A 26728-nucleotide genomic window follows, 5' to 3' on the forward strand; every position below is an offset into this window, starting at 1 on the left:
CCCGACCTAACCTAGACCTAACATGCGTTATCCTCTAAAATATTGATCCAAACCAGGTTTAATGGACTGTTTCAGTGTGGTACCATACTACTACGTGATCCAAACCAGAAAAAACCCAGGATCTGTTCAACATGTATGTGAAAAACGCGAAAGTATGAGCCTGATGAGGGCAATTCCCAGACCTATCCCAGACCTGACTTGCGTTGTCCTCTAAGATATTGATGGAAACCAGGTTTAATTGACTGTTTCTGTGTTGTACTTCATTACTACGTGATACCATCCAGAAAAAGCCCAGCATCTAGCCATCAAGTATGAGAAATATGCGAAAGAATGAGCCTGATGAGAGCAAATCCCAGACTTAACCTAGACCTAACATGCGTTATCCCCTAAAATATTGATCCAAACCAGGTTTAATGGACTGTTTCAGTGTGGTACCATACTACTACGTGATCCAAACCAGAAAAAACCCAGGATCTGTTCAACATGTATGTGAAAAACGCGAAAGTAGGAGCCTGATGAGGGCAAATCCCAGACCTATCCCAGACCTGACTTGCGTTGTCCTCTAAGATATTGATGGAAACCAGGTTTAATTGACTGTTTCTGTGTTGTACTTCATTACTACGTGATGCAATCCCGAAAAAGCCCAGCATCTAGCCATCAAGTATGAGAAATATGCGAAAGAATGAGCCTGATGAGAGCAAATCCCAGACCTAACCTAGAACTAACATGTATTATTCTCAAAAATATTCATCGAAACCAGGTTTAATTGACTGTTTCAGTGTGGTCCCACATTACTACGTGATCCAAACCAGAAAAAACCCAGGATCCGTACAACAAGTATGTGAAGAATGCGAATGTATGAGTCTGATGAGTGAAAATCCCAGACCTAACCTAGACCTAACATGCGTTATCCTCTAAAATATTGATCCAAACCAGGTTTTATGGACTGTTTCAGTGTGGTACCACACTACTACGTGATCCAAACCAGAAAAAACCCAGGATCTGTTCAACAAGTATGTGAAAAACGCAAAAGTATGAGTCTGATGAGTGAAAATCCCAGGGCTAACCTAGACCTAACATGCGTTATCCTCTAAAATATTGATCGAAACCAGGTTTAATCGACTGTTTCAGTGTGGTACCACATTACTACGTGATCCAAACCAGAAAAAACCCAGGATCCGTTCAACAAGTATGTGAAAAACGCGAAAGTATGAGCCTGATGGGGGCAAATCCCAAACCTATCCCAGACCTAACTTGCGTTGTCCTCGAAGATATTGATGGAAACCAGGTTTAATTGACTGTTTCAGTGTTGTACTTCATTACTACGTGATGCAATCCAGAAAAAGTCCAGGATCTAGCCATCAAGTATGAGAAATATGCGAAAGAATGAGCCTGATGAGAGCAAATCCTTGACCTAACCTAGACCTAACATGCATTATTATCTAAAATATTGATCGAAACCTGGTTTAATCGACTGTTTCAGTGTGGTACCACATTACTATGTGATCCAAACCAGAAAATAACCCAGGATCTGTTCAAGGAGTATGTGAAGTGTGCGAAATTATGAGTCTGATGAGGTCAAATCCCTGACCTATCCCAGACCTAACTTGCGTTATCCTCTAAAATATTTATCAAGACCAGGTTTAATTGAATGTTTCAGTGTGGTACCACATTACTACGTCATCCAAACCAGAAAAAACCCAGGATCCGTTCAACAAGTTAGCGAAGAATGCGAAAGTATGAGTCTGATCAGTGAAAATCTCAGGCCTTACCTAGACCTAATTTGCGTTGTCTTCTAAAATATTCATGGAAACCTGGTTTCATTGACTGTTTCAGTGTGGTACAACATTACTACGTGATCCAAACCAGAAAAAACCCAGGATCTGTTCAACAAGTATGTGAAAAACGCAAAAGTATGAGTCTGATGAGGGCAAATCCCAGACCTATCCCAGACCTAACTTGCGTTGTCCTCGAAGATATTGATGGAAACCAGGTTTAATTGACTGTTTCAGTGTTGTACTTCATTACTACGTGATGCAATCCAGAAAAAGTCCAGGATCTAGCCATCAAGTGTGAGAAATATGCGAAAGTAAGAGCCTGATGAGGGCAAATCCCAGACCTAACCTACACCTAACATGCGTTATCCTCTAAAATATTGAGCAAAACCAGGTTTAATGGACTGTTTCAGTGTGGTACCACACTACTACGTGATCCAAACCAGAAAAAACCCAGGATCTGTTCAACATGTATGTGAAAAACGCGAAAGTATGAGCCTGATGAGGGCAAATCCCAGACCTATCCTAGACCTAACTTGCGTTGTCCTCTAAGATATTGATGGAAACCAGGTTTAATTGACTGTTTCAGTGTGGTACCACTTTACTACGTGATCCAATCCAGAAATAGCCCAGGATCTAGCCATGAAGTATGAGAAATATGCGAAAGTATGAGCCTGATGAGGGCAAATCCAAGACCTATCCCAGACCTATCTTGCGTTGTCCTCTAAGATATTGATGGAGACCAGGTTCAATTGACTGTTTCAGTGTTGTACTTCACTACTACGTGATACAATCCAGAAACAGCCCAGGATCTAGCCATGAAGTATGAGAAATATGCGAAAGTATGAGCCTGGTGAGTGCGAATCCTAGACCTAACCCAGACCTAACATGCGTTATCCTCTGAAATATTTATCAAGACCAGGTTTAATTGAATGTTTCAGTGTGGTACTACATTACTACGTGATGCAATCCAGAAAAAGCCCAGGATCTAGCCATCAAGTTTGAGAAATATGCGAAAGAATGAGCCTGATGAGGGTAAATACTAGACCTAACCTAGACCTAACATGAATTATTATGCAATCCAGAAAAGGCCCAGGATCTAGCCATCAAGTATGAGAAATATGCGAAAGAATGAGCCTGATGAGAGCAAATCCCAGACCTAACCTAGACCTAACATGAATTATTCTCTAAAATATTGATCGAAACCAGGTTTAATTGACTGTTTCAGTGTTGTACTTCATTACTACGTGATGCAATCCAGAAAAAGTCCAGGATCTAGCCATCAAGTATGAGAAATATGCGAAAGAATGAGCCTGATGAGAGCAAATCCTTGACCTAACCTAGACCTAACATGAATTATTCTCTAAAATATTGATCGAAACCTGGTTTAATCGACTGTTTCAGTGTGGTACCACATTACTATGTGATCCAAACCAGAAAATAACCCAGGATCTGTTCAAGGAGTATGTGAAGTGTGCGAAATTATGAGTCTGATGAGGTCAAATCCCTGACCTTTCCCAGACCTAACTTGCGTTATCCTCTAAAATATTTATCAAGACCAGGTTTAATTGAATGTTTCAGTGTGGTACCACATTACTACGTCATCCAAACCAGAAAAAACCCAGGATCCGTTCAACAAGTATGCGAAGAATGCGAAAGTAAGAGTCTGATCAGTGAAAATCTCAGGCCTTACCTAGACCTAACTTGCGTTGTCTTCTAAAATATTCATGGAAACCTGGTTTCATTGACTGTTTCAGTGTGGTACTACATTACTACGTGATCCAAACCAGAAAAAACCCAGGATCTGTTCAACAAGTATGTGAAAAACGCAAAAGTATGAGTCTGATGAGTAAAAATCCCAGGGCTAACCTAGACCTAACATGCGTTATCCTCTAAAATATTGATCGAAACCAGGTTTAAGCGACTGTTTCAGTGTGGTACCATATTACTACGTGATCCAAACCAGAAAAAACCCAGGATCCGTTCAACAAGTATGTGAAGAATGCGAAAGTATGAGTCTGATGAGTGAAAATCCCCGACCTAACCTAGACCTAACATGCGTTATCCTCTAAAATATTGATCCAAACCAGGTTTAATTGAATGTTTCAGTGTGGTACTACATTACTACGTGATGCAATCCAGAAAAAGCCCAGGATCTAGCCATCAAGTTTGAGAAATATGCGAAAGAATGAGCCTGATGAGGGTAAATACTAGACCTAACCTAGACCTAACATGAATTATTATGCAATCCAGAAAAAGCCCAGGATCTAGCCATCAAGTATGAGAAATACGCGAAAGAATGAGCCTGATGAGAGCAAATCCCAGACCTAACCTAGACCTAACATGAATTATTCTCTAAAATATTGATCGAAACCAGGTTTAATTGACTGATTCAGTGTTGTACTTCATTACTACGTGGTGCAATCCAGAAAAAGTCCAGGATCTAGCCATCAAGTATGAGAAATATGCGAAAGAATGAGCCTGATGAGAGCAAGTCCCTGACCTAACCTAGACCTAACATGAATTATTCTCTAAAATATTGATCGAAACCTGGTTTAATCGACTGTTTCAGTGTGGTACCACATTACTATGTGATCCAAACCAGAAAATAACCCAGGATCTGTTCAAGGAGTATGTGAAGTGTGCGAAATTATGAGTCTGATGAGGTCAAATCCCTGACCTATCCCTGACCTAACTTGCGTTATCCTCTAAAATATTTATCAAGACCAGGTTTAATTGAATGTTTCAGTGTGGTACCACATTACTACGTCATCCAAACCAGAAAAAACCCAGGATCCGTTCAACAAGTATGCGAAGAATGCGAAAGTATGAGTCTGATCAGTGAAAATCTCAGGCCTTACCTAGACCTAACTTGCGTTGTCTTCTAAAATATTCATGGAAACCTGGTTTCATTGACTGTTTCAGTGTGGTACTACATTACTACGTGATCCAAACCAGAAAAAACCCAGGATCTGTTCAACAAGTATGTGAAAAACGCAAAAGTATGAGTCTGATGAGTGAAAATCCCAGGGCTAACCTAGACCTAACATGCGTTATCCTCTAAAATATTGATCGAAACCAGGTTTAATCGACTGTTTCAGTGTGGTACCACATTACTACGTGATCCAAACCAGAAAAAACCCAGGATCCGTTCAACAAGTATGTGAAGAATGCGAAAGTATGAGTCTGATGAGTGAAAATCCCCGACCTAACCTAGACCTAACATGCGTTATCCTCTAAAATATTGATCCAAACCAGGTTTAATGGACTGTTTCAGTGTGGTACCACACTACTACGTGATCCAAACCAGAAAAAACCCAGGATCTGTTCAACATGTATGTGAAAAACGCGAAAGTATGAGCCTGATGAGGGCAAATCCCAGACCTATCCCAGACCTAACTTGCGTTGTCCTCTAAGGTATTGATGGAAACCAGGTTTAATTGACTGTTTCTCTGTTGTACTTCATTACTACGTGATGCAGTCCAGAAAAAGCCCAGCATCTAGCCACCAAGTATGAGAAATATGCGAAAGAATGAGCCTGATGAGAGCAAATCCCAGACCTAACCTAGACCTAACATGTATTATTCTCAAAAATATTGATCGAAAGCAGGTTTAATTGACTGTTTCAGTGTGGTCCCACATTACTACGTGATCCAAACCAGAAAAAACCCGGGATCCGTACAACAAGTATGTGAAGAATGCGAAAGTATGAGTCTGATGAGTGAAAATCCCCGACCTAACCTAGACCTAACATGCGTTATCCTCTAAAATATTGATCCAAACCAGGTTTAATGGACTGTTTCAGTGTGGTACCATACTACTACGTGATCCAAACCAGAAAAAACCCAGGATCTGTTCAACATGTATGTGAAAAACGCGAAAGTATGAGCCTGATGAGGGCAAATCCCAGACCTATCCTAGACCTAACTTGCGTTATCCTCTAAAATATTGATCCAAACCAGGTTTAATGGACTGTTTCAGTGTGGTACCACACTACTACGTGATCCAAACCAGAAAAAACCCAGGATCTGTTCAACAAGTATGTGAAAAACGCAAAAGTATGAGTCTGATGAGTGAAAATCCCAGGGCTAACCTTGACCTAACATGCGTTATCCTCTAAAATATTGATCGAAACCAGGTTTAATCGACTGTTTCAGTGTGGTACCACATTACTACGTGATCCAAACCAGAAAAAACCCAGGATCCGTTCAACAAGTATGTGAAGAATGCGAAAGTATGAGTCTGATGAGTGAAAATCCCCGACCTAACCTAGACCTAACATGCGTTATCCTCTAAAATATTGATCCAAACCATGTTTAATGGACTGTTTCAGTGTGGTACCACACTACTACGTGATCCAAACCAGAAAAAACCCAGGATCTGTTCAACATGTATGTGAAAAACGCGAAAGCATGAGCCTGATGGGAGCAAATCCCAAACCTATCCCAGACCTAACTTGCGTTGTCCTCGAAGATATTGATGGAAACCAGGTTTAATTGACTGTTTCAGTGTTGTACTTCATTACTACGTGATGCAATCCAGAAAAAGTCCAGGATCTAGCCATCAAGTATGAGAAATATGCGAAAGAATGAGCCTGATGAGAGCAAATCCCAGACCTAACCTAGACCAAACATGTGTTATTCTCAAGAATATTGATCGAAAGCAGGTTTAATTGACTGTTTCAGTGTGGTCCCACATTACTACGTGATCCAAACCAGAAAAAACCCGGGATCCGTACAACAAGTATGTGAAGAATGCGAAAGTATGAGTCTGATGAGTGAAAATCCCAGACCTAACCTAGACCTAACATGCGTTGTCCTCTAAAATATTGATCCAAACCAGGTTTAATGGACTGTTTCAGTGTGGTACCACACTACTACGTGATCCAAACCAGAAAAAACCCAGGATCTGTTCAACAAGTATGTGAAAAACGCAAAAGTATGAGTCTGATGAGTGAAAATCCCAGACCTAACCTAGACCTAACATGAATTATTCTCTAAAATATTGATCGAAACCTGGTTTAATCGACTGTTTCAGTGTGGTACCACATTACTATGTGATCCAAACCAGAAAATAACCCAGGATCTGTTCAAGGAGTATGTGAAGTGTGCGAAATTATGAGTCTGATAAGGTCAAATCCCTGACCTATCCCAGACCTAACTTGCGTTATCCTCTAAAATATTTATCAAGACCAGGTTTAAATGATTGTTTCAGTGTGGGCCCACATTACTACGTGATCCAAACCAGAAAAAACCCAGGATCCGTTCAACAAGTATGTGAAGAATGCGAAAGTATGAGTCTGATGAGTGAAAATCCCAGACCTAACCGAGGCCTAACATGCGTCATCCTCTAAAATATTGATTGAAACCAGGTTTAATTGACTGTTTCAGCGTGGTACCACATTACTACGTGATACAATCCAGAAACAGCCCAGGATCTAGCCATGAAGTATGAGAAATATGCGAAAGTATGAGCCTGATGAGGGCAAATCCTAGACCTAACCCAGACCTAACATGCGTTATCCTCTAAAATATTTATCAAGACCAGGTTTAATTGATTGTTTCAGTGTGGTCCCACATTACTAAGTGATGCAAACCAGAAAAAACCCAGGATCTGTATCAACGAGTATGTGAAGTGTGCGAAAGTATGAGACTGATGGGGTCAAATCCCAGACCTATCCCAGACCTAACCTGCGTTATCCTCTAAAATATTGATTGAAACCAGGTTTAATCGACTGTTTCAGTGTGGTACCACATTACTACGTGATCCAAACCAGAAAAAACCCAGGATCAGTTCAACAAGTATGTGAAGAATGCGAAAGTATGAGTCTGATGAGTGAAAATCCCAGACCTAACCGAGGCCTAACATGCGTCATCCTCTAAAATATTGATTGAAACCAGGTTTAATTGACTGTTTCAGCGTGGTACCACATTACTACGTGATACAATCCAGAAACAGCCCAGGATCTAGCCATGAAGTATGAGAAATATGCGAAAGAATGAGCCTGATGAGAGCAAATCCCAGACCTAACCTAGACATCACATGAATTATTCTCTAAAATATTTATCGAAACCTGGTTTAATCGACTGTTTCAGTGTGGTACCACATTACTATGTTATACAAACCAGAAAATAACCCAGGATCTGTTCAACGAGTATGTGAAGTGTGCGAAAGTATGAGTCTGATGGGGTCAAATCCCAGACCTATCCCAGACCTAACTTTTTTTTTTTTTTTTTTTTTTTTTTTTTTTTTTTTGTCGTGGGGAAAATCTTCGAAAGACTCCCTCCCACCTCCTTGGGGAGAGGTGGGAGGGGTGTGTGGGATTCCCCGCGCCCGTACAACGACAGGCGCGGGACCTACCCACTAAAAACCCCACGGTGACCCTTCGGCACGCTTTGGGAGGATACCGGGAATCGCTCGAAGCATTCTTCCGGTATCCTCCCCGTGCCCGCGCTTTCGCGCCCATCCCCCGGGGGGACAATCGGTCCCCCCAGTAGACACACTGCCTCATAGCGGCGGGACGGGGCCACTCCATCCCGCCGCTATCCGTCCCGGGGCCGCGTTTAGTGGCGGCTGCGTGCCCCAACTCGCAACCGCCCGCGACCCCGTTTCCACCCCTCGGCGGCCGGGCGTTCATGGCCGCACCAGACCGTCGAGGGTGCCTCCCCTTGCGTCGGACCGGTAGGGGGAGGCACTCCTACCCCCAACCGGTCCGACCCGGCGCCGCCTGGCGGGAGGAGGGTCCCCTCAGGACCCCCCTCCCAGCCTAGGTCATCCGCCACGCCGAGGCGGCCGCCCGCGACGCCTCGCGACCGGGCGACGACCTCGGGCCACCGCACGAGCGCGCGCTTCAGCACGCCGCTGAAGCTCGCGCTCCCTCCCCGCGGCCTCCTTCTGCAACATTACGTTCTCGCAGAAGGAGGCCACGGCCCTCCACTTCTCCTCGCTGCCGAGCATGGCGCGCACCACGCCCGGCAGCGAGACATCCCGCCCGACGACGCCGACCAGGACACGGCGCTCCCCCTCCCACGCGGGGCATACCTCCAGGGTATGATCCGCCGTGTCCTGCTCAGCGTCGCAGTGGCAGCAACGCGCCGTCGGCTCCTTCCCTATCCGGCACAGGTATCTTCCGAAGCTGCCATGCCCGGAAAATACCTGTGCCATCCGGTAGGTGAGGCTGCCATGGCCTCTGTCCAGCCACTCCTTCAGGAGTGGCCGAACCGCCCCGACAGTCCGGTGCCCCGCGGTTGGCAGAGCCAGCCGCTCCTGCCACGCGAGCAACACGGACTGCCGGGCCTGGCGCTTCAAATCGCCCCAAGCAGGTTCCCGCCCGCCCGGGACCGCCCCCACCCCCGCGCGACGGTCGACGCGGTGCCGGTACATCACCGCGTGCGACCGCGCGAGCAGGTCCATGGGCGGCATCCCCGCTAGAACCGTCGCCGCCTCATGTGACATGGTCCGATACCCGCGGACGACCCTGAGCGCCATGCGCCTCTGCACCCGACGCAGCATAGTCATGCTGCGCCGGGAGGCAGCCAGGTCGTCCGCCCAGACGGGGGCCCCGTATAGGGCCACCGACTGGACCATTGCCACATAGAGGCGACGAACTCGGCCCGCCGGGCCCCCCAGGTTGGGCAGGATCCGGCCCAGAGCCGCAACCATCCTTTCCAACCGGGGGACCAGGCAGCGGAAATGCTCCTCGAAACGCCAGTGGCTATCGAGGATCAGCCCCAGATACCTGATCTGGGGCTTCACCTCGATGTCAGCCCCACCCACCCGGATCAGAGGGGGTGGCGGATCCTGCCGAGGTGAATGAAACGCAATCACCTCGGTCTTATGCACCGCCACCGTCATCCCCATCCCCCTGATCCGGTCGACGACGCGTTGCGACCCCTCCTCCGCGCGACGCATGGCCCTCCCCCAGTGCGCCCCGACGGCCAGCACCAGTGTGTCATCCGCATAACACACCGTGCTGACGCCGTCGGGGAGGCCGGCCCGCAACACCGAGTATCCCAGACCTAACTTGCGTTATCCTCTAAAATATTGATTGAAACCAGGTTTAATCGACTGTTTCAGTGTGGTACCACATCACTACGTGATCCAAACCAGAAAAAACCCAGGATCCGTTCAACAAGTATGTGAAGAATGCGAAAGTATGAATCTGATGAGTGAAAATCCCAGACCTAACCTAGACCTAACATGCGTTATCCTCTAAAATAATGATCCAAACCAGGTTCAATGGACTGTTTCAGTGTGGTACCATACTACTACGTGATCCAAACCAGAAAAAACCCAGGATCTGTTCAAAAAGTATGTGAAAAACGCGAAAGTATGAGCCTGATGAGGGCAAATCCAAGACCTATCCCAGACCTAACTTGCGTTGTCCTTTAAGATATTTATCAAGATCAGGTTTAATTGATTGTTTCAGTGTGGTCCCACACTACTACGTGATCCAAACCAGAAAAAACCCAGGATCTGTTCAACAAGTATGTGAAAAACGCGGAAAGTATGAGCCTGATGAGGGCAAATCCCAGACCTATCCCAGACCTAACTTGCGTTGTCCTCTAAGATAATGATGGAAACCAGGTTTAATTGACTGTTTCAGTGTGGTACCACATTACTATGTGATCCAAACCAGAAAATAACCCAGGATCTGTTCAACGAGTATGTAAACTGTGCGAAAGTATGAGTCTGATGAGGGCAAATCCCAGACCTATCCCAGACCTAACATGCGTTATCCTCTAAAATATTTATCAAGATCAGGTTTAATTGATTGTTTCAGTGTGGTCCCACACTACTACGTGATCCAAACCAGAAAAAACCCAGGATCTGTTCAACAAGTATGTGAAAAACGCGGAAAGTATGAGCCTGATGAGGGCAAATCCCAGACCTATCCCAGACCTAACTTGCGTTGTCCTCTAAGATAATGATGGAAACCAGGTTTAATTGACTGTTTCAGTGTTGTACTTCATTACTACGTGATGCAATCCAGAAAAAGCCCAACATCTAGCCATCAAGTATGAGAAATATGCGAAAGAATAAGCCTGATGAGAGCAAATCCCAGACCTAACCTAGACATAACATTCTCTAAAATATTGATCGAAACCAGGTTTAATTGACTGTTTCAGTGTGGTCCCACAATACTACGTGATCCAAACCAGAAAATAACCCAGGATCTGTCAAACGAGTATGTGAAGTGTGCGAAAGTATGAGCCTGATGAGAGCAAATCCCAGACCTAACCTAGACCTAACATGAATTATTCTCTAAAATATTGATCGAAACTAGGTTTAATTGACTGTTTCAGTGTGGTCCCACATTACTACGTGATCCAAACCAGAAAAAACCCAGGATCCGTTCAACACGTATGTGAAGAATGCGAAAGTATGAGTCTGATGAGTGAAAATCCCAGGCCTAACCTAGACCTAACATGCGTTATCCTCAAAAATATTGATCGAAACCTGGTTTAATCGACTGTTTCAGTGTGGTACCACATTACTATGTGATCCAAACCAGAAAATAACCCAGGATCTGTTCAACGAGTATGTGAAGTGTGCGAAAGTATGAGTCTGATGAGGTCAAATCCCAAACCAATCCCAGACTTAACTTTCGTTATCCTCTAAAATATTGATCGAAACCAGGTTTAATCGACTGTTTCAGTGTGGTACCACATTACTACGTGATCCAAACCAGAAAAAACCCAGGATCCGTTCAACAAGTATGTGAAGAATGCGAAAGTATGAGTCTGATCAGTGAAAATCTCAGGCCTTACCTAGACCTAACTTGCGTTGTCCTCTAAAATATTGATGAAAACCAGGTTTCATTGACTGTTTCAGTGTGGTACTACATTACTACGTGATGCAATCCAGAAAAAGCCCAGGATCTAGCCATCAAGTATGAGAAATATGCGAAAGAATGAGCATGATGAGAGCAAATCCCAGACCTAACCTAGACCTAACATGCGTTATCCTCTAAAATATTGAGCGAAACCAGGTTTAATGAACTGTTTCAGTGTGGTCCCACATTACTACCTGATCCAAACCAGAAAAAACCCAGGATCCGTTCAACAAGTATGTGAAGAATGCGAAAGTATGAGTCTGATGAATGAAAATCCCAGACCTAACCGAGGCCTAACATGCGTCATCCTCTAAAATATTGATTGAAACCAGGTTTAATTGACTGTTTCAGCGTGGTACCACATTACTACGTGATACAAACCAGAAACAGCCCAGGATCTAGCCATGAAGTATGAGAAATATGCGAAAGTATGAGCCTGATGAGGGCAAATCCTAGACCTAACCCAGACCTAACATGCGTTATCCTCTAAAATATTTATCAAGACCAGGTTTAATTGATTGTTTCAGTGTGGTCCCACATTACTAAGTGATGCAAACCAGAAAAAACCCAGGATCTGTATCAACGAGTATGTGAAGTGTGCGAAAGTATGAGAGTGATGGGGTCAAATCCCAGACCTATCCCAGACCTAACTTGCGTTATCCTCTAGAATATTGAGCGAAACCAGGTTTAATGAACTGTTTCAGTGTGGTCCCACATTACTACGCGATCCAAACCTGAAAAAAACCAGGATCAGTTCAACAAGTATGTGAAGAATGCGAAAGTATGAGTCTGATGAGTGAAAATCCCAGACCTAACCTAGACCTAACATGAATTATTCTCTAAAATATTGATCGAAACTAGGTTTAATTGACTGTTTCAGTGTGGTCCCACATTACTACGTGATCCAAACCAGAAAAAACCCAGGATCCGTTCAACACGTATGTGAAGAATGCGAAAGTATGAGTCTGATGAGTGAAAATCCCAGGCCTAACCTAGACCTAACATGCGTTATCCTCAAAAATATTGATCGAAACCTGGTTTAATCGACTGTTTCAGTGTGGTACCACATTACTATGTGATCCAAACCAGAAAATAACCCAGGATCTGTTCAACGAGTATGTGAAGTGTGCGAAAGTATGAGTCTGATGAGGTCAAATCCCAAACCAATCCCAGACTTAACTTGCGTTATCCTCTAAAATATTGATCGAAACCAGGTTTAATCGACTGTTTCAGTGTGGTACCACATTACTACGTGATCCAAACCAGAAAAAACCCAGGATCCGTTCAACAAGTATGTGAAGAATGCGAAAGTATGAGTCTGATCAGTGAAAATCTCAGGCCTTACCTAGACCTAACTTGCGTTGTCCTCTAAAATATTGATGAAAACCAGGTTTCATTGACTGTTTCAGTGTGGTACTACATTACTACGTGATGCAATCCAGAAAAAGCCCAGGATCTAGCCATCAAGTATGAGAAATATGCGAAGGAATGAGCATGATGAGAGCAAATCCCAGACCTAACCTAGACCTAACATGCGTTATCCTCTAAAATATTGAGCGAAACCAGGTTTAATGAACTGTTTCAGTGTGGTCCCACATTACTACCTGATCCAAACCAGAAAAAACCCAGGATCCGTTCAACAAGTATGTGAAGAATGCGAAAGTATGAGTCTGATGAATGAAAATCCCAGACCTAACCGAGGCCTAACATGCGTCATCCTCTAAAATATTGATTGAAACCAGGTTTAATTGACTGTTTCAGCGTGGTACCACATTACTACGTGATACAAACCAGAAACAGCCCAGGATCTAGCCATGAAGTATGAGAAATATGCGAAAGTATGAGCCTGATGAGGGCAAATCCTAGACCTAACCCAGACCTAACATGCGTTATCCTCTAAAATATTTATCAAGACCAGGTTTAATTGATTGTTTCAGTGTGGTCCCACATTACTAAGTGATGCAAACCAGAAAAAACCCAGGATCTGTATCAACGAGTATGTGAAGTGTGCGAAAGTATGAGAGTGATGGGGTCAAATCCCAGACCTATCCCAGACCTAACTTGCGTTATCCTCTAGAATATTGAGCGAAACCAGGTTTAATGAACTGTTTCAGTGTGGTCCCACATTACTACGCGATCCAAACCTGAAAAAAACCAGGATCAGTTCAACAAGTATGTGAAGAATGCGAAAGTATGAGTCTGATGAGTGAAAATCCCAGACCTAACCGAGGCCTAACATGCGTTATCCTCTAAAATATTGATTGAAACCAGGTTTAATTGACTGTTTCAGCGTGGTACCACAGTACTACGTGATACAATCCAGAAACAGCCCAGGATCTAGCCATGAAGTATGAGGAATATGCGAAAGTAGGAGCCTGATGAGGGCAAATCCTAGACCTAACCCAGACCTAACATGCGTTATCCTCTAAAATATTGATCCAAACCAGGTTTAATGGACTCTTTCAGTGTGGTACCACATTACTACGTGATCCAAACCAGAAAAAACCCAGGATCTGTATCAACGAGTATGTGAAGTGTGCGAAAGTATGAGAGTGATGGGGTCAAATCCCAGACCTATCCCAGACCTAATATGAATTATTCTCTAAAATATTGATCGAAACCAGGTTTAATTGACTGTTTCAGTGTCGTACTTCATTATTACGTGATGCAATCCAGAAAATGTCCAGGATCTAGTCATCAAGTATGAGAAATATGCGAAAGAATGAGCCTGATGAGAGCAAATCCTTGACCTAACCTAGACCTAACATGAATTATTCTCTAAAATATTGATCGAAACCTGGTTTAATCGACTGTTTCAGTGTGGTACCACATTACTATGTGATCCAAACCAGAAAATAACCCAGGATCTGTTCAAGGACTATGTGAAGTGTGCGAAATTATGAGTCTGATGAGGTCAAATCCCTGACCTATCCCAGACCTAACTTGCGTTATCCTCTAAAATATTTATCAAGACCAGGTTTAAATGATTGTTTCAGTGTGGGCCCACATTACTACGTGATCCAAACCAGAAAAAACCCAGGATCTGTTCAAGGAGTATGTGAAGTGTGCGAAATTATGAGTCTGATGAGGTCAAATCCCTGACCTATCCCAGACCTAACTTGCGTTATCCTCTAAAATATTGATTGAAACCAGGTTTAATTGACTGTTTCAGCGTGGTACCACATTACTACGTGATACAAACCAGAAACAGCCCAGGATCTAGCCATGAAGTATGAGAAATATGCGAAAGTATGAGCCTGATGAGGGCAAATCCTAGACCTAACCCAGACCTAACATGCGTTATCCTCTAAAATATTTATCAAGACCAGGTTTAATTGATTGTTTCAGTGTGGTCCCACATTACTAAGTGATGCAAACCAGAAAAGACCCAGGATCTGTTCAACGAGTATGTGAAGTGTGCGAAAGTATGAGACTGATGGGGTCAAATCCCAGACCTATCCCAGACCTAACTTTTTTTTTTTTTTTTTTTTTTTTTTTTTTGTCGTGGGGAAAATCTTCGAAAGACTCCCTCCCACCTCCTTGGGGAGAGGTGGGAGGGGTGTGTGGGATTCCCCGCGCCCGTACAACGACAGGCGCGGGACCTACCCACTAAAAACCCCACGGTGACCCTTCGGCACGCTTTGGGAGGATACCGGGAATCGCTCGAAGCATTCTTCCGGTATCCTCCCCGTGCCCGCGTTTTCGCGCCCATCCCCCGGGGGGACAATCGGTCCCCCCAGTAGACACACTGCCTCATAGCGGCGGGACGGGGCCACTCCATCCCGCCGCTATCCGTCCCGGGGCCGCGTTTAGTGGCGGCTGCGAGCCCCAACTTGCAACCGCCCGCGACCCCGTTTCCACCCCTCGGCGGCCGGGCGTTCATGGCCGCACCAGACCGCCGAGGGTGCCTCCCCTTGCGTCGGACCGGTAGGGGGAGGCACTCCTACCCCCAACCGGTCCGACCCGGCGCCGCCTGGCGGGAGGAGGGTCCCCTCAGGACCCCCCTCCCAGCCTAGGTCATCCGCCACGCCGAGGCGGCCGCCCGCGACGCCTCGCGACCGGGCGACGACCTCGGGCCACCGCACGAGCGCGAGCTTCAGCCCGCCGCTGAAGCTCGCGCTCCCTCCCCGCGGCCTCCTTCTGCAACATTACGTTCTCGCAGAAGGAGGCCACGGCCCTCCACTTCTCCTCGCTGCCGAGCATGGCGCGCACCACGCCCGGCAGCGAGACATCCCGCCCGACGACGCCGACCAGGACACGGCGCTCCCCCTCCCACGCGGGGCATACCTCCAGGGTATGATCCGCCGTGTCCTGCTCAGCGTCGCAGTGGCAGCAACGCGCCGTCGGCTCCTTCCCTATCCGGCACAGGTATCTTCCGAAGCTGCCATGCCCGGAAAATACCTGTGCCATCCGGTAGGTGAGGCTGCCATGGCCTCTGTCCAGCCACTCCTTCAGGAGTGGCCGAACCGCCCCGACAGTCCGGTGCCCCGCGGTTGGCAGAGCCAGCCGCTCCTGCCACGCGAGCAACACGGACTGCCGGGCCTGGCGCTTCAAATCGCCCCAAGCAGGTTCCTGCCCGCCCGGGACCGCCCCCACCCCCGCGCGACGGTCGACGCGGTGCCGGTACATCACCGCGTGCGACCGCGCGAGCAGGTCCATGGGCGGCATCCCCGCTACAACCGTCGCCGCCTCATGTGACATGGTCCGATACCCGCGGACGACCCTGAGCGCCATGCGCCTCTGCACCCGACGCAGCATAGTCATGCCGCGCCGGGAGGCAGCCAGGTCGTCCGCCCAGACGGGGGCCCCGTATAGGGCCACCGACTGGACCATTGCCACATAGAGGCGACGAACTCGGCCCGCCGGGCCCCCCAGGTTGGGCAGGATCCGGCCCAGAGCCGCAACCATCCTTTCCAACCGGGGGACCAGGCAGCGGAAATGCTCCTCGAAACGCCAGTGGCTATCGAGGATCAGCCCTAGATACCTGATCTGGGGCTTCACCTCGATGTCAGCCCCACCCACCCGGATCAGAGGGGGTGGCGGATCCTGCCGAGGTGAATGAAACGCAATCACCTCGGTCTTATGGACCGCCACCGTCATCCCCATCCCCCTGATCCGGTCGACGACGCGTTGCGACCCCTCCTCCGCGCGACGCATGGCCCTCCCCCAGTGCGCCCCGACGGCCAGCACCAGTGTGTCATCCGCATAACACACCGTGCTGACGCCGTCGGGGAGGCCGGCCCGCAACACCGAGTCGTACGCGATGTTCCACAGGAGTGGCCCGAGGACCGACCCCTGCGGAACACCGCAGTACACCTCCCTCCGCATATCACCATCCCGGCCCGGATACTCGATCCACCTGCCGCGGAGATAATCCCCGACGACCGCCCTGAGACAAGGGGGGACCCGATGATATTCGAGTCCCCTCCTTATCTCTTCCCAGGGGAGGGTGTTAAAGGCATTGGCAATATCCAAGGATATTGCCAATGCCACCCCTCCCCGGGAGACGGCCGCCCCCGAGAGGGCCCTCACACGACCTATCGCGTCGATAGTCGATCGGCCCCCCCGGAAACCGAACTGGCAGTCGGCCAGACCGGGATCACCCCGCGACAGGTGCTCGACGAGGCGGGCAGCAATCACACGCTCGAAGAGCTTGCCCACCTCGTCGAGGAGACAAATGGGCCGGTATGCGGAGGGAGACTCCGCGGGCCGACCCTCCTTCCGGAGGAGGACCATCCTCGCCACCTTCCAACTGGGGGGGAATCGCCCGTCCCTCAGGCAGCGGTCGAACAACCGCCTGAGGTCGGCCCCAAGGACGCCCTGGGTCAAGACCCAAACCCGGCCGGGCACACCATCCGGACCCGGGGCCGTGTTACGAACCCCGAGCCGTCTGATGGCCGCTGCCAGCTCCTCCTGCGTGACCCCCAGTTCGGCCGTCCACTCCACTGGGACAGCCGCCGCCGCCGGAGGACGCGGTCCCCTCTCCCCAATTGGGAAGAGTGTATTGACCACGTCCTCCAGCAGCCGGGGGTCAAGACCCTCGGTGACGGGGGGCGCCCACGGGCGGAGCTTATTCAGCACCACCTTATATGGGCGCCCCCATGGATCGTCATCAAGGGTCTGGAGGAGCTCCTTCCATGCCCGGGTCTTGGCCCGTTTGATGGCGACCTGCAGAGCAACCCGCGCCACGCGGTATGCTCCATACAGGTCATCAGCTGCCCTCGCTCGCGCCACGCCGTCGCCTGTACGTTGACGTCGGCGCGCGCGGGTGTACTGGCGTCGGGCGCGGACAGTCGCGACTCGCAACTCCGCGATCGCGTCCGACCACCAGTACACCGCCCGGCGAGGAGAAGCCCGCCCGACCCGAGGCATCGCCGCGTCGCAAATACCCGCGACCAACGCTCCGAGCCGGGCGACCTCCTCCTCTATGCTCGGCAACTCGGCCGCTCCCTGCGGCCAAGTTGCAGCGAGGGCAGCTGCCATCAGGGCGTCCTTGTCGAGGCGCCGAAGCGCCCAGCGGCGTGGTGGGGTGCCACGCAGGCGGCCGTGTCGGGATGCACTCGCGGCGGCAGAGACCTCCATCCGGATGTACCGGTGATCGGAGAGTGTCTCTGCCCCCGCGACCACGTGCCAACCCGACACCATGCGCACGGCGTTGGGGGTCGCGAATCCAACATCCACGATGGACCCCCCATATCGCCGCACGCATGTGTGCTCCGACCCCCGGTTCAATACCCGGAGGTCGAGCCCCGCCGCCCAATCGCCCAGGATCCCGCCGCGAACGGAGGTCCTGGGGGATCCCCAAGCCACCGACTTGGCATTAAAATCCCCCAGGACCAGCACCGGCCGGGCCGCGCAGCGCTGCACGCATGCCGCGACCTCGGCCAAGTACAGCTCGAACGCAGCGTGACCGCTACGGGGCGAAATGTAGCACCCCACCACAGCGACTCCCCCCCAGTCCACGGCGACGAATCCCCGACCGCGCTCCAACAAGGAGAACGGTGGGGACCCGTCGCCCCCTCCCCATACCGTCGCCACCAAGCCGTCCGCGTCGCCCACCCAATGAGGGTGATCAGGGACGCGGTACGGCTCGGCGGCGACCGCCAGGCCAACCCCCCACTCCGCGAGGACTTGGGACATCAAGTCCTGTGCCGCGCGGCAGTGGTTGAGGTTGGCCTGGAGGAGGAGGCGGGGCGGCATTAATTAATGGCCGCGCCAGCCTCCTCCCGGCCGTCCGTCCCCGTAGCACCGTCCACCTCCATCGAGGACGATGCCACCGCCCTCGGCACCGGAGCCGGTGCAGCCCGCCTCTTCCTCTCCTTCCGGGAGGGGGGGGAGCACTTCTTGCTCCCCACCCTGTGATCGGCTGGCCTCCCCATGTCCGCACACAACGGGCAGTGGGGGGCCGCCGAGCACTGGCTCGCACGGTGCTCTTTGGCACCGCAGCGGTAACACTGACCGCTGCGGTCCACCGGCGAGGTGCACCACTGCCTCACGTGCCCCAATTCGAGGCAGCGGTGACACTGGAGCGGGCGCGGCGCGAGGATTTCCACTCGCGCCGAAACCCACCCCACCAACACCCTCCCGGATTCCGCCACCTTACGGGCGGCGGAGAGGGGGCACCGGGCCCACACCGACCCGAGGCCGGAGGGCGACCTGCGGATCTCTCCGACCCGCAGATCCTCCACAGGACAGTCCCCCGCCCTCGCAAGGGCACGGGACACATCCTGTGCGCTGACCGAGTCGTCCAGCCCACAAACGCGCATCTCCGTGCGCTTCGTGGGCCGGGCGACCCGGACACCTCGCTCGCCCAGCTGCTCCCGGAGCCTCTGGGCGAGACGATCCGCCTTCGCGCCGCCTTCTGCACCGGGGATCTCCAGCAAGAGACCCCCGGTCACGGCCCTCTTCGCCCTCACGGAGGCGATGCCCAGCTCTTCCAGGGAGATATTCTCCCTGGCGAGCCGCATCGCCTCCGCGAGGGTCAGGTCGCCCCCCTGCGCAACGGTCAGCGTCACCGCTGCCGTTTTTGGGGGACGACCTGGTCGTGCCTTCCCGACCTTCGCGGCCTTTACCTTGGCCGCCGGCGGCGGAGGCGGAGGCTGCGGTTGCGAGGCCTTCCTCGCCGCCCGCTTCGCCTTCCGCCCCACCACCTCACTCCACGCCACCCCCCCTTGGGAGGGTGCTGTGGAGGACGCGACCACCGCGACCACGGGTACACCACCCCCCTTGGGGGTCGCGACCCGGGGCCCTGGTGCCGCAACGCTGGGCGGAGCCTTCACTCCGCCCTTCTTTGCCTTCCCCGACTGTACTGGAACAGGTCGGGGAGGCACCGCCTTCCTGCTGACCGCTCTTCCGGCGAGGAGCTCCTCCCGGAAGGCGGCCAGCTTGCCATCAATCATGTCCCCAATCCTCAAGATCGTCTTCTGAGGAGCACGGGGACTTCTTCACGGGCGGAGTGCGGGTGGAGGGGCCCGCGGTGCCCCGCACCACTGCCGCCGCACTCCGCTTATTTACCTCCGCCGAGGGACGCGGCGGTGGAGGAGGGGGGAGGATGGGAGGAAGGGCCGCGCTGTTCCACAGCGCCTCTGCCCTCCTCCTCCCCTGTCGCTCCTCCTCCAACAGGAGCTGCAGACGGGCGTTCCGCCCTCTGAGCTCCCGCGCCGCCTCCCTCATTTCCTCCGCCGCGGCCTTCAGGGCCTCCGCGCCACCGCTTTTCTGCCCCTTAAAGGCGCAGGCAGCGGCGACTTTCTCCACCCGCCTCAGGGACGAGGAGATCCTCTCCGATATCTCCTCGGTCACCTCGTCCCTGAGGCAACTCAGCCTCACCGACGGGCTCATCGCCCCGCCCACCTCGACGACGGCCTGCCCCGTCCTCTTCCTCTTAGAGCCTATGTGGCTCGTGCTGGAGGAGAAGGACGAGACCGACGCCGTCTCGTCGTCCTCCTCCACCCTCCACGAAGCCGGACCTGGCGCTGAGTGGGGCGCGAGCGCCGCCACCCTAACCCCAACCCCGTCTCCGTCCTCCCCAACCGACAAAACCCGCCCCATCCCCATTTTATTTTCTGAGTCCATAAAAAATCCCACGAGATGGTCGGAAATAAAGGTCCACCCGGGCAGAGCCGCCTTACCCGGGTAAGCCTAATACTCCGGGGGTTCGGCAGGTTCCCCGGAGGTGGTCGCTTGGGATTGGGCCTCCTCCCCCAACCATGCATCCCATCGCCGCGCACCATAGCTTAGGATTGGAGGGCGATTTTATAGAGTCGCCATACTCGTGGCCCAGGCGGTTAAGCCACGACCCCCGTTCCTCCTGCCGTCACGTACCATTCACAAAACCAATAGGGAATTGTGAATGGGTCGTTGTGACGACCAACAGGAGGCTTACGGTGTGTGTATGACTCGGGTACCCCGGGTTCGTTAAGCCCGTACTGCAGCTGAAAGGCTGGCAGCCCCTGAGGGATCCCAGACCTAACTTGCGTTATCCTCTAAAATATTGATTGAAACCAGGTTTAATCGACTGTTTCAGTGTGGTACCACATTACTACGTGATCCAAACCAGAAAAAACCCAGGATCCGTTCAACAAGTATGTGAAGAATGCGAAAGTATGAGTCTGATCAGTGAAAATCCCAGACCTAACCGAGGCCTAACATGCGTTATCCTCTAAAATTTTGATTGAAACGAGGTTTAATTGACTGTTTCAGCGTGGTACCACATTACTACGTGATACAATCCAGAAACAGCCCAGGATCTAGCCATGAAGTATGAGAAATATGCGAAAGTATGAGCCTGATGAGGGCAAATCCTAGACCTAACCCAGACCTAACATGCGTTCTCCTCTAAAATATTGATCCAAACCAGGTTTAATGGACACTTTCAGTGTGGTACCACATTACTACGTGATCCAATCCAGAAATAGCCCAGGATCTAGCCATGAAGTATGAGAAATATGCGAAAATATGAGCCTGATGAGGGCAAATCCTAGACCTAACCCAGACCTAACATGCGTTATTCTCTAAAATATTGATGGAAACCAGGTTTAATTGACTGTTTCAGTGTTGTACTTCATTACTACGTCATGCAATCCAGAAAAAGCCCAGGATCTAGCCATCAAGTATGAGAAATATGCGAAAGAATGAGCCTGATGAGAGCAAATCCCAGACCTAACCTAGACCTAACATGAATTATTCTCTAAAATATTGATCGAAACCTGGTTTAATCGACTGTTTCAGTGTGGTACCACATTACTATGTGATCCAAACCAGAAAATAACCCAGGATCTGTTCAAGGAGTATGTGAAGTGTGCGAAATTATGAGTCTGATGAGGTCAAATCCCTGACCTATCCCAGACCTAACTTGCGTTATCCTCTAAAATATTGATTGAAACCAGGTTTAAATGATTGTTTCAGTGTGGGCCCACATTACTACGTGATCCAAACCAGAAAAAACCCAGGATCCGTTCAACAAGTATGTGAAGAATGCGAAAGTATGAGTCTGATGAGTGAAAATCCCAGACCTAACCTAGACCTAACATGCGTTATCCTCTAAAATATTGATCCAAACCAGGTTTAATGGACTGTTTCAGTGTGGTACCATACTACTACGTGATCCAAACCAGAAAAAACCCAGGATCTGTTCAACATGTATGTGAAAAACGCAAAAGTATGAGCCTGATGAGGGCAAATCCCAGACCTATCCCAGACCTAACTTGCGTTGTCCTCTAAGATATTGATGGAAACCAGGTTTAATTGACTGTTTCTGTGTTGTACTTCATTACTACGTGATGCAATCCAGAAAAAGCGCAGCATCTAGCCATCAAGTATGAGAAATATGCGAAAGAATGAGCCTGATGAGAGCAAATCCCAGACCTAACCTAGACCTAACATGTATTATTCTCAAAAATATTGATCGAAACCAGGTTTAATTGACTGTTTCAGTGTGGTCCCTCATTACTACGTGATCCAAACCAGAAAAAACCCAGGATCCGTACAACAAGTATGTGAAGAATGCGAAAGTATGAGTCTGATGAGTGAAAATCCCAGACCTAACCTAGACCTAACATGCGTTATCCTCTAAAATATTGATCCAAACCAGGTTTTATGGACTGTTTCAGTGTGGTACCACACTACTACGTGATCCAAACCAGAAAAAACCCAGGATCTGTTCAACAAGTATGTGAAAAACGCAAAAGTATGAGTCTGATGAGTGAAAATCCCAGGGCTAACCTAGACCTAACATGCGTTATCCTCTAAAATATTGATCGAAACCAGGTTTAATCGACTGTTTCAGTGTGGTACCACATTACTACGTGATCCAAACCAGAAAAAACCCAGGATCCGTTCAACAAGTATGTGAAGAATGCGAAAGTATGAGCCTGATGAGTGAAAATCCCCGACCTAACCTAGACCTAACATGCGTTATCCTCTAAAATATTGATCCAAACCAGGTTTAATGGACTGTTTCAGTGTGGTACCACACTACTACGTGATCCAAACCAGAAAAAACCCAGGATCTGTTCAACATGTATGTGAAAAACGCGAAAGTATGAGCATGATGAGGGCAAATCCCAGACCTATCCCAGACCTAACTTGCGTTGTCCTCTAAGATATTGATGGAAACCAGGTTTAATTGACTGTTTCTGTGTTGTACTTCATAACTGCGTGATGCAATCCAGAAAAAGCCCAGCATCTAGCCATCAAGTATGAGAAATATGCGAAAGAATGAGCCTGATGAGAGCAAATCCAAGACCTAACCTAGACCTAACATGTATTATTCTGAAAAATATTGATCGAAACCAGGTTTAATTGACTGTTTCAGTGTGGTCCCACATTACTACGTGATCCAAACCAGAAAAAACCCGGGATCCGTACAACAAGTATGTGAAGAATGCGAAAGTATGAGTCTGATGAGTGAAAATCCCAGACCTAACCTAGACCTAACATGCGTTATGCTCTAAAATATTGATCCAAACCAGGTTTAATGGACTGTTTCAGTGTGGTACCACATTACTATGTGATCCAAACCAGAAAATAACCCAGGATCTGTTCAACGAGTATGTGAAGTGTGCGAAAGTATGAGTCTGATGAGTGAAATTCCCAGACCTAACCTAGACCTAACATGCGTTATCCTCTAAAATATTGATCCAAACCAGGTTTAATGGACTGTTTCAGTGTGGTACCACACTACTACGTGATCCAAACCAGAAAAAACCCAGGATCTGTTCAAAAAGTATGTGAAAAACGCGAAAGTATGAGCCTGATGAGGGCAAATCCAAGACCTATCCCAGACCTAACTTGCGTTCTCCTCTAAGAGTTTGATGGAAACCAGGTTTAATTGACTGTTTCAGTGTGGTACCACATTACTACGTGATCTAATCCAGAAATAGCCCAGGATCTAGCCATGAAGTATGAGAAATATGCGGAAGTATGAGCCTGACGAGGGCAAATCCTAGACCTAACCCAGACCTGACATGCGTTATCCTCTAAAATATCTATCAAGACCAGGTTTAATTGATTGTTTCAGTGTAGTGCCACATTACTACGTGATCCAAACCAGAAAAAACCCAGGATCTGATCAACGAGTATGTGAAGTGTGCGAAAGTATGAGTCTGATGAGGGCAAATCCCCGACCTATCCCAGACCTAACATGCGTTATCCTCTAAAATATTTATCAAGACCAGGTTTAATTGATTGTTTCAGTGTGGTCCCACATTACTACGTGATCCAAACCAGAAAAAACCCATGATCCGTTCAACAAGTATGTGAAAAACGCGAAAGTATGAGCCTGATGAGGGCAAATCCCAGACCTATCCCAGACCTAACTTGCGTTGTCCTCTAAGATATTGATGGAAACCAGGTTTAATTGACTGTTTCTGTGTTGTACTTCATTACTACGTGATGCAATCCAGAAAAAGCCCAGCATCTAGCCATCAAGTATGAGAAATATGCGAAAGAATGAGCCTGATGAGAGCAAATCCAAGTCCTAACCTAGGCCTAACATGTATTATTCTCAAAAATATTGATCGAAACCAGGTTTAATTGATTGTTTCAGTGTGGTCCCACATTACTACGTGATCCAAACCAGAAAAAACCCAGGATCCGTAAAACAAGTATGTGAAGAATGCGAAAGTATGAGTCTGATGAGTGAAAATCCCCGACCTAACCTAGACCTAACATGCGTTATCCTGTAAAATATTGATCCAAACCAGGTTTAGTGGACTGTTTCAGTATGGTACCACACTACTACGTGATCCAAACCAGAAAAAACCCAGGATCTGTTCAACATGTATGTGAAAAACGCGAAAGTATGAGCCTGATGAGGGCAAATCCCAGACCTATCCCAGACCTAACTTGCGTTGTCCTCTAAGATATTGATGGAAACCAGGTTCAATTGACTGTTTCTGTGTTGTACTTCATTACTACGTGATGCAACCCAGAAAAAGCCCAGCATCTAGCCATCAAGTATGAGAAATATGCGAAAGTATGAGCCTGATGAGGGCAAATCCTAGACCTAACCCAGACCTAACATGCGTTATCCTCTAAAATATTTATCAAGACCAGGTTTAATTGATTGTTTCAGTGTGGTCCCACATTACTAAGTGATGCAAACCAGAAAAAACCCAGGATCTGTTCAACGAGTATGTGAAGTGTGCGAAAGTATGAGACTGATGGGGTCAAATCCCAGACCTATCCCAGACCTAACTTGCGTTATCCTCTAAAATATTGATTGAAACCAGGTTTAATCGACTGTTTCAGTGTGGTACCACATTACTACGTGATCCAAACCAGAAAAAACCCAGGATCAGTTCAACAAGTATGTGAAGAATGCGAAAGTATGAGTCTGATGAGTGAAAATCCCAGACCTAACCGAGGCCTAACATGCGTCATCCTCTAAAATATTGATTGAAACCAGGTTTAATTGACTGTTTCAGCGTGGTACCACATTACTACGTGATACAATCCAGAAACAGCCCAGGATCTAGCCATGAAGTATGAGAAATATGCGAAAGAATGAGCCTGATGAGAGCAAATCCCAGACCTAACCTAGACATCACATGAATTATTCTCTAAAATATTGATCGAAACCAGGTTTAATCGACTGTTTCAGTGTGGTACCACATCACTACGTGATCCAAACCAGAATATACCCAGGATCTGTTCAACGAGTATGTGAACTGTGCGAAAGTCTGAGTCTGATGAGGTCAAATCCCAGACCAATCCCAGACTTAACTTGCGTTATCCTCTAAAATATTGATCGCAACCAGGTTTAATCGACTGTTTCAGTGTGGTACCACATTACTATGTGATCCAGACCAGAAAATAACCCAGGATCTGTTCAACGAGTATGTGAACTGTGCGAAAGTATGAGTCTGATGAGGGCAAATCCCAGACCTATCCCAGACCTAACATGCGTTATCCTCTAAAATATTTATCAAGATCAGGTATAATTGATTGTTTCAGTGTGGTCCCACACTACTACGTGATCCAAACCAGAAAAAACCCAGGATCTGTTCAACAAGTATGTGAAAAACGCGGAAAGTATGAGCCTGATGAGTGCAAATCCCAGACCTATCCCAGACCTAACTTGCGTTGTCCTGTAAGATAATGATGGAAACCAGGTTTAATTGACTGTTTCAGTGTTGTACTTCATTACTACGTGATGCAATCCAGAAAAAGCCCAGCATCTAGCCATCAAGTATGAGAAATATGCGAAAGAATGAGCCTGATGAGAGCAAATCCCAGACCTAACCTAGACATAACATTCTCTAAAATATTGATCGAAACCAGGTTTAATTGACTGTTTCAGTGTGGTCCCACATTACTACGTGATCCAAACCAGAAAATAAACCAGGATCTGTCAAACGAGTATGTGAAGTGTGCGAAAGTATGAGCCTGATGAGAGCAAATCCCAGACCTAACCTAGACCTAACATGAATTATTCTCTAAAATATTGAGCGAAACTAGGTTTAATTGACTGTTTCAGTGTGGTCCCACATTACTACGTGATCCAAACCAGAAAAAACCCAGGATCCGTTCAACAAGTATGTGAAGAATGCGAAAGTATGAGTCTGATGAGTGAAAATCCCAGGCCTAACCTAGACCTAACATGCGTTATCCTCAAAAA

Source organism: Colletes latitarsis, unplaced genomic scaffold (genome assembly GCF_051014445.1).
Source record: "Colletes latitarsis isolate SP2378_abdomen unplaced genomic scaffold, iyColLati1 scaffold0006, whole genome shotgun sequence".
In the NCBI taxonomy this organism is placed as follows: Eukaryota; Metazoa; Arthropoda; class Insecta; order Hymenoptera; family Colletidae; genus Colletes; species Colletes latitarsis.